Source organism: Vidua macroura, chromosome 3 (genome assembly GCF_024509145.1).
Source record: "Vidua macroura isolate BioBank_ID:100142 chromosome 3, ASM2450914v1, whole genome shotgun sequence".
NCBI lineage: Eukaryota > Metazoa > Chordata > Aves > Passeriformes > Viduidae > Vidua > Vidua macroura.
Genome location: NC_071573.1, coordinates 77036805 through 77050673, shown reverse-complemented (window position 1 = coordinate 77050673; position 13869 = coordinate 77036805). Strand labels below are relative to the sequence as shown.

The window sequence follows — 13869 nt, the reverse complement described above, 5'->3', positions numbered from 1 at the left end:
TATGAGGCTGGGTAGCGGTGAGAAATTAGAACAGCGGATTGTCCAAAATTCTTTAATAATAGCTGGATCCACCAAGATCCATACACATAGCATTGTAGAGCTTTTTGTAGCTTGTCACACAAAATCTTGGTGACTGAGCCAAAATGAGTAATGTATGCCTACAAGGAATGAGATATCAAGCTGAGGTTGGCATATTTGAGCTTTTGAGCAAAGAACTGGTGTACTGTAACAAGTACTCTAAATTCAAAATAAAATACTGGTGCAGTCAAGTTGTTTATGACTGTATTAGGCTATTATGACATTTATGTGGATGGTGATGAAAACTAATTTGCTATGAATACAAATGCTAGCTGGCAATTTCCTGTACTACAGCAGCAGTACAGATAGGACACAAATCTGAAGAATCTTAATTTGTGGGCATGTGTGTACACATGTGCATGCTTCACAATCGTTCATATTTCAGTGATACAATCCTCTCTACTGGCCTATCATCCAGCCAAAGATGAATGAATGGTATGAATAGCAAATAGTTTGGGTGAACCAAAGAGCAAGTAAACATACTTAGTTATTAGTGACTGACGAGAGTTGCACTGTTAAAGACTTTATCAAGTACACTTTTGTTATGAAGAGAAATTTAAAAAAACCTCTATTTTTCTTTACATGTTTCATCATTCTTCTTTCTCTGGAACAAACTAACCTATGACATCACTAAAATAGCAGATGCAGAAGCCATTTATTAGGCTTTTTGCCAATATATGTATAAAGCTACAATTATTAATTATGAACTTTTCTGAGGGATCTGGGAAACCCTGAAAACATGCTACTTCCTGCACTACAAAGTGTGCCAACCCCTTTGCCTAGCGACTAATTCTCATGTTGAATTAATAAAGCACCCCTGTGCACTTTTGTGCCCTTCTGGTTTCCATGTCCTCTAAGGCCCGTAAGTGCTTGAAACTCTAGTCTGCATTTAAGTTGCAGCTTTTAAAACGTTATAATTACTGGGAATTTTGTGAAAACAAAATGTTATTCAGAATAAGGAGTTATAAGATGCAAAAGGAATGCAAAACTCACTGGAATCTGTTTCAAATGCAGTGAGAGGTTTTAACCATGTGTGCAAACACATTTGACGTTAAGAGTGACTTTACTGGACATATTTGCAAGAATGAGCCCAAATGTATATCAGCACTGCAGGAATACTGGTTTTCAACCAGCAACATTCCCAATAAGAACCTTTGGACGGACTTAAGCCAATATATCCACCAATCTGTGCTCTGCACTTACGTTTTTCCAGTAGTACCAGAGATTTCAAACAGCCCCTGCTTTGTGCTGGATTTTCACTCATCCTCCTTCAGTCCTGAACATAGCACGTATTGTGGATTAGCAGTCAAAAAAACCTGTTTCATCAAAGTCTGATAATGGGAGCTTGTGAAAAAGAAATGGAATTTAATGTGAAAATAGGTATTGCTAGGATTGCTGTACTGATTGCTTTTTTTTTTTTTTTTTTTTTTTTAACTGCATTCACTTACAGCATCTGCTTTGTGTTTGCAGTGAAGCTGCTATAAAATTTTCCGTCAGCCGTAACTGGTCTGCAGAACTAAGGGTTTCTGCTGTACAGTTTAGAAATTCAGATACTTGACCTTTTCCGTGATTATGTTTCTACAACATCCTTTGGCAGCAAGGCTCACAGTCTAATCAATCGTATAGTAATTGTCCTAAAATTAATTTTAATTATTCCTGACACTGCATAAGTACATAGCACTTTTATTTATGTCCACTGGCATATCGAAATAAAATACTCCTTTTTTCTTTGTAGCATTTGTATCAGGTTGCCAGACTTAAGATTTTACATAGAAATAAAAGAAGTTGTGTGGACTGACCTGCTTAAAAAAATCCAAATAAACAAAGCCCCCCCCCCAAAAAAAAAACTCCAGAAAAAATACCACAATCTTACAAATGAAGACAACAAATGCCAAGTCATACTGGTAGATGAGTAGTTTCCACATAAAGCAGCTCTTTCAGATGAGAAAGTCAGAAGAGAATAGGGGACAAAGCAAAACCTCAGACAGACCCAGAATTCAAGAAGATTAAGTGAGGTTTATGTGCTTTTTACTAGTAAATCAAATCCAATAACACAAAACTTGAGGAAGAGATTGACTTGTGGTATTATCTCAGTCTATATTGTCCAGCTAAAGATTTGACAGGTATATAGCCTATTTACATGCAGCTTTTTGCATATGCAGCAAAATTTATGTCTCCTTCTCAAATTTTATACCACTTCTGTTAAACTTAAAAGATTGATAGCACTGCTGTTCTCATGAAGGTCAAACAGGCAATGCAAACTTCTACTCCTTTTATTTCCTAATTTTCTGTAGAGTTACGTTAATTGTGTAGGGCTTAGGTTTACTTTATTAAGGCTGTAGCCATGCTTAAATATGTAAGTAGAGTGGGAAAAGGCAATTTTTCTGTATAAAAAAATAACATAACATTTGGCAATCCATACTTCTGCATTATCTCCTTAATTTTCTTTTTGCATCAAAAGCATTTTAAAGCTGCAGTCATTTTCTCTATTCTCAATTTCTCTAAATAAATTCATTTTACATTTCAATGAACTTGGGCAAATATTCCCTTGAAGTACCTATTTCTTGAAAGAATACTGGAATTATAGAATGGTTTGAGTTGGAAGGGACCTTAAAGATCACCTAGCTCCAAACTCCCATCCCCACGCCCCGCCATGGGTAGGGACACCTTCCACTAGACTAGGTTGCTCAGGACCCCATCCAGCCTGGCCTTGAACACTTTCAGGGATGGGGAATCCACACCTTCCCTGGGCAACAGATACGTTACCTAGAAGAAGATGAGCCCGGTAACTGATCATCATGGCAACTCAGCTCTTCTAGTTTGTCATTTTTATTTCAGAGAATGTGTATGCTATTCTTCCAGGCATGTTGACACATTATTGCCTTGTCTTCTTCAGCTTGAATTCCTAACACTGAGTACATCAAACCCGACTGTCAATTCTGAATTCCTATTCCCTCATTAGGGAACTCGACATACTGTTTCACTGGGTCTGTCTTCATAGGTCCTCATTTTGAAGTGACCAAGTCAACAACAATATATGCACAATGTCCTTAAGTCACATCATAAAAAGTGCTAAAAATCAGAAGTTTAGTCATTGTTTTAGCCATTATTCCAGTTGGTTTCAGTAGAGCAGAATGCAAAATATTGGGTTTTTTTCAAAATTATTTTATTCAAGTACCTCTAAGCCTAATGTACATTTTTGTACCCTTCTCTTTGTGGTAATAGGCATTAAATTAGATTTCATATGAAGAGCTTCAGAAAGATGGTTACTCTGCTCTGTTTCAAATTTCATTACTCATGATAAGCTAGAGTACAGCCTGAAAATTTAGGGTTTATGGCCTCTATTCTGTTTTAAGCAGAAGTATAAAGTACAAGTGGTACAAACCCTCACTTGGTTTTATTTCGAGATTTCATCCTACTTCTTTGTTACCTACAATAGGTATTTGTCCAGTTTTTCAGGCTAAGAAGTCTTCTTCATAGGAGAAAATTACGTAGAAGGATGCTCAGTAACAAGACTACTAAGTCAAAATTTGGATTTGGGATCCATTCCCCACACTGTCACTTTACAATTTTGTTACCAGACCCAACTCAACTTCACTATCTTTTCTGGTTAATAAATGAAAAATAGGAGCAAAGGGATATATTCCCATTAAGTACATGTAGAGGAGCACCCTAGAAGCAATTGATTCCTCTTCTTGGGTCTGTCTGAAACACATTAAACAGCAACAACAGCCTTCAGTAAAATCTGTGCCATTTCAGAAGAATTTAAACTGCTCAAAGGAAAATATCACTAGAATAGAGAGTACTTTCTAACAGCTGATAGAATTAAATAGAATAACTGACTCTCTTCTCCACCAAAACAAGCATGAAATGATAAAGTGGGAAAGAGCTTTGCTGTCAGCCATAGGATGTACCTAACAGACAGGCACATTGAAGATAAATGCTTTATTCCTGCATCTTTTTTTCTTGTGGGTTTCAGGAAAGGGCTGTGGAAGTAAGAAGGTAGACAAGGAGCTTTTATTGATTTTCTCTGCTATACTTGCTCTTGCTACTTATTAAGAGCTGTGGAAATTGCCCATAGCTATCTTTTCCCATGTTCTTTCTAGCTGCAATACTGTCACTTCTCTCTTTGTTCATGTCCTGGAAAAGTAGCTCCTCTGAGGACCACTGCTACAACAGCAGCGAACACCTAAGTCATATAAATGAAGACAGCAAGAGATGTGCAAACACCTCACAATATTACAAATTTTCCTATTAATACCACAGTCACTTAAAGAGGTGAAGGCCTTCAACCCACCACCTGCAGTTAAGACCATCCAAAAGCACTTGACAGCAACAGAGACCCCACAGGATCAGGCTGTAAAAGACTACCTTGTTTTTAACTGTGGCTCTTCTTTTTCAACTAGAGTAAGACACTTTGCAACTTTCCTTTAAGAATTTGCAATGGTGTCAACAACAGCGGCAGTAGGGACTGCAGCTTTCCGAGCATCTGTCATGTCAGTGCTAGGTCCATCAACAGAAACAGATTGTGCTAGAGACAGTTGTCCCACATGAACCAGTAAGACTCAGCCAAGTCTCTCCATTCTGCACTGGTCACTGATGAAGAAGATTTTCGATGAATTGAAGGATAAATAAGTTCCTTGCAAAAGAAAAAAAAAAAAAAAAAAAAAAAAAAAGAAAAAAAAAGAACAAACAAAAACAAAAAACCCCACACACCAAAAAAAAAGAAACCCACAAAAAACACCAAATCAAAAAGCTCTCAGCATGTTTTATGACTTACTTTCCCTGAATTTCTTCCAATAAATGCATACTCCAATCTGATAAATATTCCCTAAGAAGCACTATGCATTCTGCTGTCCAGACATGGGGGGAAGGGGAGAATTAAAAAAAAAAAATCAACATATGGATGACTAAATATTGTTGGATATGGCATGAATTCTGAGGCAGGTTGTCCCCCCCTCTGTCTCCCACTTACTGATTTACAGAATCTGCAGTATTTAGAGTCACAATGTCAACCAAAGTCAGAAGAAATAGAATTCTAGAAAGCATTACAACCATCATTAGCACTCTCTATCCTGACTACTTATCAGACACATATAAATCTTGATGCCTATGTGACTCACTATGATGAAATTAAATGAGAGCAAGCAGAGCAAATGCATGTCTACTGCTTTTATCTCTAACCCAGTCAGACAGTCATCAATATATTTGAGCTACTGCAATATATTCTGTAACATTTCAGAATATTGTTATCATTTTATTAACCCAAGTATCTTTAGTATTTTCTTCTATATCTCCACCGTTTTGTAAAGTATAACCCCTCTCCAGCCCTGACTGCATTATCCAGCATTTTATACAACATGCTCCTTGTTATAAAAAAAAGAAAATATTTTTGAATATACACTAAATTTATGCCTAACATAGTGAAAGGAGAACTAAAATCAGCATGCACAAAGGCAAGGAAGGAAAGCAGCTAAGAGTCCGTAAGGACATTAAAGCCTGTGGTATCCCTGTTCATAACTGCATGTATTGTAAAAGCACAGAAGCTGTACATTCACACCAAATCAATCCTCTGTTTACCCCCAGACATTTTAATCTGTTTCCTTAAAAGGACAGGTGCTGATAAAGATCTGAAAGAGAGACCAAATTAAGAAAATGACAGGAAAAAAGAAACCCTGCTGCTACAAAACAGCATTCTCACCGGGATCGCATTTCTTGAATATTCTCCTTCAAGGAGAGGAGCGTATCATTTTTTATATTTAGCCAGGGAAGGTGACAGACTGAAATCAGAGTTGCTAAAACCAAAGCAGGTAGTGTGAAATTTAAGAAAGTACAGAACTGGGAACCTAAAATGAGGAAAGAGCTTAATTTTTTTTTTTTTTTTTCATCTTTAGAAAATCAGCACATTATTCCAACTGAGCTAACATGCTCAACTGTACTGCAGGATTACAAGGAAGCTGAAGACAAAGGTTTCATTCACAACTCTACTCTTTTACAAGGGGTAACCTCCTGTGCAGATGTAAAGTCAAGTCACGTCAGATGAGTTCGCTTCTCCTGGGACAGTGGACAACACTTTTGGAATCAAAATAGAAAGAGAAACCTTGATCCTGTATCGTTCAGTGTCCTGCACATTGTTCAGATCAAAATTTACTATAGGAGGCAGTGCATGTGGATAGTCATTACAATTATGAAGTTTTAACCTTCCTTTTCATTTTCACCACTATCAATAAAAACATTAACTCTTTCTAACAGTAAGGTCTGAAATATCTTTAAACATCACTGATTTTACACCACTTATATTCTCTTACTACAGGTAATTTAAAATAAATCATTGTCTGTGAGGCTTAGAAATGTACCGCCTCTAGATGTCTGTCTTACCCATGATGTCTCTGCTTTGTGACATCACAACTATCTGTCATGAAAATTATTATAAGATAATAATCAGAATACTTTGGGTCAATTCCTGATCCATTACATTAAGACTCACACCATTCACATCACCAAGGCCAAAATTACACCTTCTAACTTCCACCAGTGAAAACCCAGTGGGAATAGCTAAACAGAAAATGGCATCCAGTTTTTATGCAATTCTTGATAAATAAATTCAGCAGGAGGTTTACCATTTGTTTTCATAGAAACATGGATGAACTTATCTTATGCAAATAAGATGTAGTGGCAGAAAAACATGCATAAATTGGAATATTTTGTAGAAAGTGGCATTTTCCACACAAAGCTTATGATTTTTAGGAACTTATAGTTGCTCCAGTGGCCAAATTAAAAGAGATCATTGTACAAATAGGAAGAAAATTATTTTGCTTGTCCATGACGTAGACATCATTTTGTTTTGTTTTGAATTTCTACCAGTGTACTGTGAGATTCTATTAATTCTTTGTGCTTACTGAGGCAGCAAGGGAGAGTATAAGACTCCTGGTCATATTAGAGAAATATCTTTTACTACATAATTTTATAAGTTTGTCAAACTATGTTTAATCATTGTTTCAAATTGAAAACAATAATGTAAAATTATCCATATGATACACTAACTACCTACCTCAGTACTGTAGGAACATGAACAAAAGCGAAATGTTAAGACAGAAAGCTGACACTAGAAATATTTTATATCTGTTTCTGGCTTAATATGTTAATATTTCTCATCATAGAAAAGTAGGATGGCACTGCAACTTTTTGCAAATGCACAGTAGCCAGATACTAATGCCTTTGAATGTTATTAGCACACTGTGGTGAGAATAAATGCATCAATGACTTTTTAATGACCTTAAATGAGATGTCTCTGTGAAAGCAGACAAGACAGGCACAAACGTAATACACGGTGTTTTATTAATAAAAGAACAACCATTTTTAACTCCGTTGAGATGATCCCCTTCAGGCCTCAGCTGCACCATAGGTGATAGCTTTGTGACAAAAATAGAAAGGCATTCTCTTAGTCCTAAAATAATACCGTGCAGAAGGCATTACTTTCTTCCTTTGAAGCAAACAGATTATTTTGGACTTTCACACAGCCCTAAATAACCCATAACTGGAAAACACATCTGAACAAAAAACTTTAAACTCCCTGGCTAAAGAATTATATGCATACAAAAGGGTTAACTACAGGAGGGTCACCTCTAATTATTTGCATTGGAAACTTTAAAATCTGAGCATTTCCATTTTTCTTTTTTGATTACCCCTTATCACTTATTATCTCCTTTTGATATCCTTAACTACACAACATTTGTCAAACATGAGAAGTGCTTGACAGCTGACCCTTAAAAAATTCAAGAATAGAAACTGAAATATATTTCTGCAGGAGCTGAAACTGTACAGCAGCAAATAGCCATAAAGCTTGTGACAACACTACAAGAACTGGCACGAGGCACTTCATGCAAATTCACGCTTATTTTATTGTCCAGCACAACTTTACCAAATTCCTGCACTTTATTTTTAGCATAGGATTAAGTGTTACCTCTCAGTGCTGCAAAGAAACTCAGTGAATGATGGGGTATTTCAGTTAACTCAGCAGAGCAGGAGTTGATCATTCCAGGAATGCAGATGTCATAACATAAATGGGCAGCAGCAAGGCTGTAAACTTCTAGGGGTGCATACTGAGAGAACTGTGCATTACTTCAGCGGAAGTAAAAAACACATGCAAAGTAGAAAAATGCAGAGGAATACAGTTCTGAAATAACCAGACTGGTATTGCATATCCAGTAGTTTATCCCCATTTAGCATTCAGTGTTAAAGAAGCTAGACACTGGAACTCACAGTTAAACATCAGATTTGCAAGCTAAGGTTCACTGCAGTCTTCACATCCAGTTGTTCCTGATTATAACCATGCAAACAGAGTAAGACTTGCTCCTGTTTAGTTTAAACCACTTTAAAACCTGGATTCTCTTTGACATGCTTGTTCTGCACCAACAATTCCTGTTTTATCCTGCACTCTTCAGCATGGAGGAACAGGTGTGCCCTGACTAGAAGCCTTTTGCTGCTCAGCGTAGAAGGATAGTTCCTCACTTTTAACCTATATTTTACCCATAGGAAGACTCTAATTACACAGACATTGGAATGTAAGTCCTGTGCTCCCTGATGTGCTGCAAGGGAGAGGCTGTGAAAAATCCAGATCTCATGTACTCAAAGTCCTCTGCAGTCTCACTGTAGAGAGTATTTTACACTCACAGGCTGTAGCAAAGATTTCACTCCACAAGTGAAATCACTTGTGATTCAGTCTACAGTCACATGGGAGAAAGACAACCATTCATGCTTATGGTCTGCTTGGTAAATTCTGCAGGAAATATGCTTCGTTTGCAAGAAAAAGGATGGTTTTGGTATTCATCAGCAATACAAACCCAGTTTTTACTCTGGATCTTTAAAAGCTCCCAAGGTGTTTCTTCCCCATTCCTCATCAGTGGTAACAGTGTTTCCACAAGTTAAATTACATCCTCCTTTACACCTATGCAAAAAATAAATGTTCTCCCATGCTTGGAGACACTTTGCCCATGATGATTATATACAGGTAAAAGCTGCTCAAATTTATTATGATTAGACTGTCACTTCCTAAGCAGTCCTGTCACTGGTATATGACATGAATTAAGATCCCTGGTTTAGTCCTTCAAGATACACTGGTTCATTATAAATAAAAGAATATTAAACACAAAACAAAACAAAACAAACAAAAAAAAAAAAAAATCCCAGAAAAAGAATCCCAAACCAACCAAATACAAAAAGAAAAGAACTTTGCAGTTATTTTAAATGAGGGTTTTAAAATGGGCTTCAAAATCTAAGTATGCTTGAGCATATGAAGTTGCTAATTTCTTACTTTTTTTTTTAAATTCTTCATTCTAAAGCAATTGGCAATCTACTTTATATTCCAGTGCCAAGAATCACATGGCTTTGTTGTTGTTATTCTTTCTGAATGACCATCTAAATTCTAACTTGAGGGAAAAAATGGCTTCTTATCCTTCCAGTTGTAGAAAATATTTTGAAAAGATGACCCAATTACATTCAGAGACTGAACAGATGCATACAGAGGGATTAAAGAATTTTTATTTCAGACATTCCTGATATTGTGGGGACCCAATTAATTTCAGCTACATGAGTTATTTGTGTCTGTCTAAAGCTAAAGAAGTTTTAAAAAACCCAAACAAACAATAGATTCTCAGCTTCAGAACCATTCTTCTTCTATTCAGCTCATCTTTAATTTCCAATTTTGCAGGCACTTGGGGATGGTGCACAGAGAAAAGAGACATTCCAACCTGCATAATGAAAAACACAGAGCCAAATCACCTTAGGCTGAGATCACAAATTCAAATTGCATCTTGCTTTTTGGGTTTTTTTTAGTGGCATTTTTCCTGTCTCTTTGCCACGTAGATAAAACACAATGAGGTCTTTTGCATGGGTAATATAAAAACCTAACTTTTGTCACACCCTCTGCCATTTGAGGAGAAAGAGGAGCAGCAAGGAAGAGGAAGAATGTACCTTATTCTCCTTCACTAAGTAAGGATATGGCTGTGCTTACAAATGAGCCCTTCTTTTTTTTATTACTTATGAAAACTATTTCCACAATATTTACCATTGATATTTCATCTATGAAAATGGATACTTCATCTATTAAAAAATTATCTTTTCTCTGTGTGTGAAAGGCACTTTGAAAACTGTTGCCATAAAAAAAAAAAAAAAAAAAAAAAAACAAAACCCAAAAAACAAAAGAGAGGCAGCAAATAGACCTTAGTGCTTATGAAAGGTAAAGACAATCTCCCAGTCATTTCTAAGGGGCAAGATCAGGCCTCACCTTTATTCTTGCACATTTGCATTATTGACGTTACGAAACGAAGGCAGGGCTCTAAGTAAAGAACTGGTGGAGCAGAGCAAGGGTGGCTGTGCGGTGCTGTGACACTCGTGACAGTGACTCCCCAGCACCCCCCCGCTGGCTGAGGCACTGCTATTGTGCAAATAACGAATGCTGGGAAAAGCATTCAGACACCACTTTGCTGTGCTATGCCAGCCAGCAGATGAAATGCCTTCCACGGCGAGGAGAGCCCCTGCCCTCCATTTGTGCTCATCACCTTTTGACATATCCACTGCCTGGCACACTGAAGTACAGGGTAGAAGCTGAGAACCACCACTGTCCTCCTCAAGCTCAGCCCCTGCCCAAAATCTTAGCTTTAGATTGCATTTCTTCACCTATCCACAGCTCCTCATAACTGACTTACCCTCTCCTTCCTTCTCCCCAGTGATATATTCCCAGGTTTCAATCTGACAGCAGGTGCTTTACGCCATTCATTTGATCATTTTTTCATCCATATGGCATATTTTGTTTGTTGTAAAAGCATGTATTTCATTATTGGTAGGTTATTTAGAATATTTTTGATCTGTTCAACAAAATGGTACATGGTTTAACTGTTCTCTTTGAGGTGATTCTTTATTAGTCATATAATCCATTTTTCTACTGATGAGTCAGTACTAAATATTCTATCTCCTCATACAATTGATTTTTCTGTGCTTTTTTTCCTCCAATATTATTTTCTTCAACAGAGTTTTGCTGGCTATTTTTTATTAGTACAAATCATCTACAGATGCGCTAGAGATTTCACAGTACAGCTTCAAAGATGTTTTCTAGAAACTCTGGAGAACAAAGCAATTTTTCATATCTAATTCCCTTCTTCTCTTCCCAGCTGATGTAACTGTCAAAGAAAATCACAGCCATGCTAACAACGCAATACAAATGAACTCAGATCCATACGGATTATTTCTGTGGAGACCCAGAATCCAGAAAATTATATATTATCCTAAGCAATAGAAACAGCCAAAAAAATCTGCTGTTGAAGACCTCACCTCTTACAGATGAGATTAATCGGGAGCACAAACAACCTAATTCCAAGCAAGAACATCGGATTCACATCCCTGACAGGTTTCCTCTATCAGAATCCCAGACACAGCACCAATGTCACCAGCAAACCCACTGCTGGTAGTGACTTCCATCACCAACCACCTCCCCACACCCCTGCACCCCTCAGCTACCTGTGTCCCTATCCCCTAATGAATCTTCTGCTGACATTTACTCCAAAGCACTTCTTGTTTTGTTCTGTTTTGTTTAGGGAAAAAAAAAAAAAAAAAAAAAAAAAAACCAAACCGCAAACAAATAGAAAAGTACATTAAACCAAACACTTTCAATTTATATTATTTTTGGATCACTTCCTCAGTGGCCTGGCCATGGAAAGCTAGCATTTTGCAAACTTTCAACTAAAATAAGAACAATATTCAATACCAACAGGATGAAATGAATCAATCTGTCCATGGGTTAATTCACAAAGGCAAATTTCTCTTTCACAGTCTCCTACCAGAAATAGGAAATAAACTTCTGTAGTTCAGTATCCATTTCTGCTGGAGGAGAGGGCAGAATTGGGTCAGTTTGATGTTTCCTTTGGCATTCTACACTTTTCATAGGATAAAGCCCGACAAAGGGACAGACTAACAAAACTGAGCCAGAAATGAACTGATTTACAGGAGAGCAGTAAAACGAAAATGTGACTCAATCTGGTTATTACTCAATACAACTTACAGAAGAAATGGGTCTTTGTAAAGTCTTAAACAAATTAATTTGCTTGCTTAGCAGACTTAGGGCTTGTTAAAGGCCCACTAAGGTGCCTCATTACTTTCAGTGCTCTCTGGCTCATTGCTCTTTCCACACTGTTCAGTAGCTGGCTGTAATTCTGTATTTCAGAAATTTTCAGCTAACTTCATGTATTTTCAGAATAATTGTAGAATAAACTGAATATAAGATTGGGGCAGGAAGGGAGAGGGAATCTGATTTAATATATCTGGACAAATTAGTCCTATCAGATACCCCATTAAAATCAATTCTAAACTAAAATTAGCCTTTTAATCATCTGAGCTATATGACTGAGCCATCATATGTCACAGACATCACACAAATAACCAGAAGCTAATGAAATACAATGTTGTACTTCAAACAAAATCAATCACCAATTCCTTAAAATTTCATCCAGGAACCTAGTGAATTTATTTCTCTCTTCTTTTCTTGTTAAATCCCATCTGATCTGAGTTAATATTGAGCAAAGACATAGTGAGAAATCTCTAGCTGATGAGTTTCTAAGGAAATCTGTTACTACAGGAAACATGTTCACTTCTCTAACAGGTACAAACAAACATAGCTGATGGGAAGAACACAATCAATAACACAGTTTCCAAAAATACTAGGACTGTTTATCTTAAGATCAGATTTGAGTGATTTCAATTAGATGCAGATCTGTTCTGGTATTTCTCATCTTTGTCAGCTTGTCAGATAATTGCCTCCCAAGCAACTGTGATTATCAGGATTTCTCCATTCAACTATTAACTCATTCTTTGACCAAAAAAAAAAAAAAAAAAAAAAAATTATGATATTTTGAGTTCTTTTTCAAAAGGACAGGAATGCATCACAGCATGAAAGGCGCTAACTTTATTCAAAGGCGCTATCATTATTCAAACATACTTTTAAGACCAATACCATGGCATAATAGAGAATTTTCTAGATTTCTGTTACCTGCTGCTGCATTTTGTACACAGAGGGGAAAAACATGGTTGTGCCAAGTTCATTGGTTGATACAGCTGAATTTTTTTATTAATAATGATTATTCATCCTGCATTTGCACTTTATTACCATATGATATTATGCTCATCTCACATAAGATAAGCACACATGAGCCAGAATTATAGCTAATTTACAAGAAAAATAAACCAAATCAAATACTTCTCACCTCCCATGTGTGGTACATACATGTTTATAACTTTCCTCAAATCAGAACCACAGGCTGCTGAGAAATAGCACTGTGCTTTAAAAAGAACCATAATGTTTCACCCTAGAGTTACAACATATGTTTGACACTGGCTTTTACACAAGAGGATATGTTCTCTTTCTAGAAGTCTGCAGAAGGTTTGGGGATCTGTCTGGATGAAATGCACTGTACAAATATGCAGATATCACCAGTACGTTTCTGTCTTAGACAAATTTCTGGCAAAGTGGAACCTGTAAGAATTATTTAACTTTCTGTAATTAAAACATTAGCATAATCATGTTTCACCACAACAAAATATTACTGGGGACAGAGGAAGACATTAATAGTTGCTTGCAATAGGCCTTTTAAAATAAAAGCTGCCTGTACCTCTGAAAGTGGTATCTTTTTTTTACTTCTGTTATATATTTCCTTTCATGGAGGTATGTTGCAAAATAAAACACTATTCTTCATTTTGCTCTAAAAATGTCTGCTTTGCACTACTTAAACTATTTTAATTACT

General features: G+C 36.6%; 1 protein-coding gene across 7 annotated transcripts in view; it reads right to left on the bottom strand.

Moving 5' to 3' along the window:
* EPHA7 (EPH receptor A7) overlaps nt 1-13869 on the bottom strand; it is a 165809-nt gene that overhangs the window by 124168 nt on the left and 27772 nt on the right. The gene's annotated exons all lie outside the window — the stretch shown is intronic.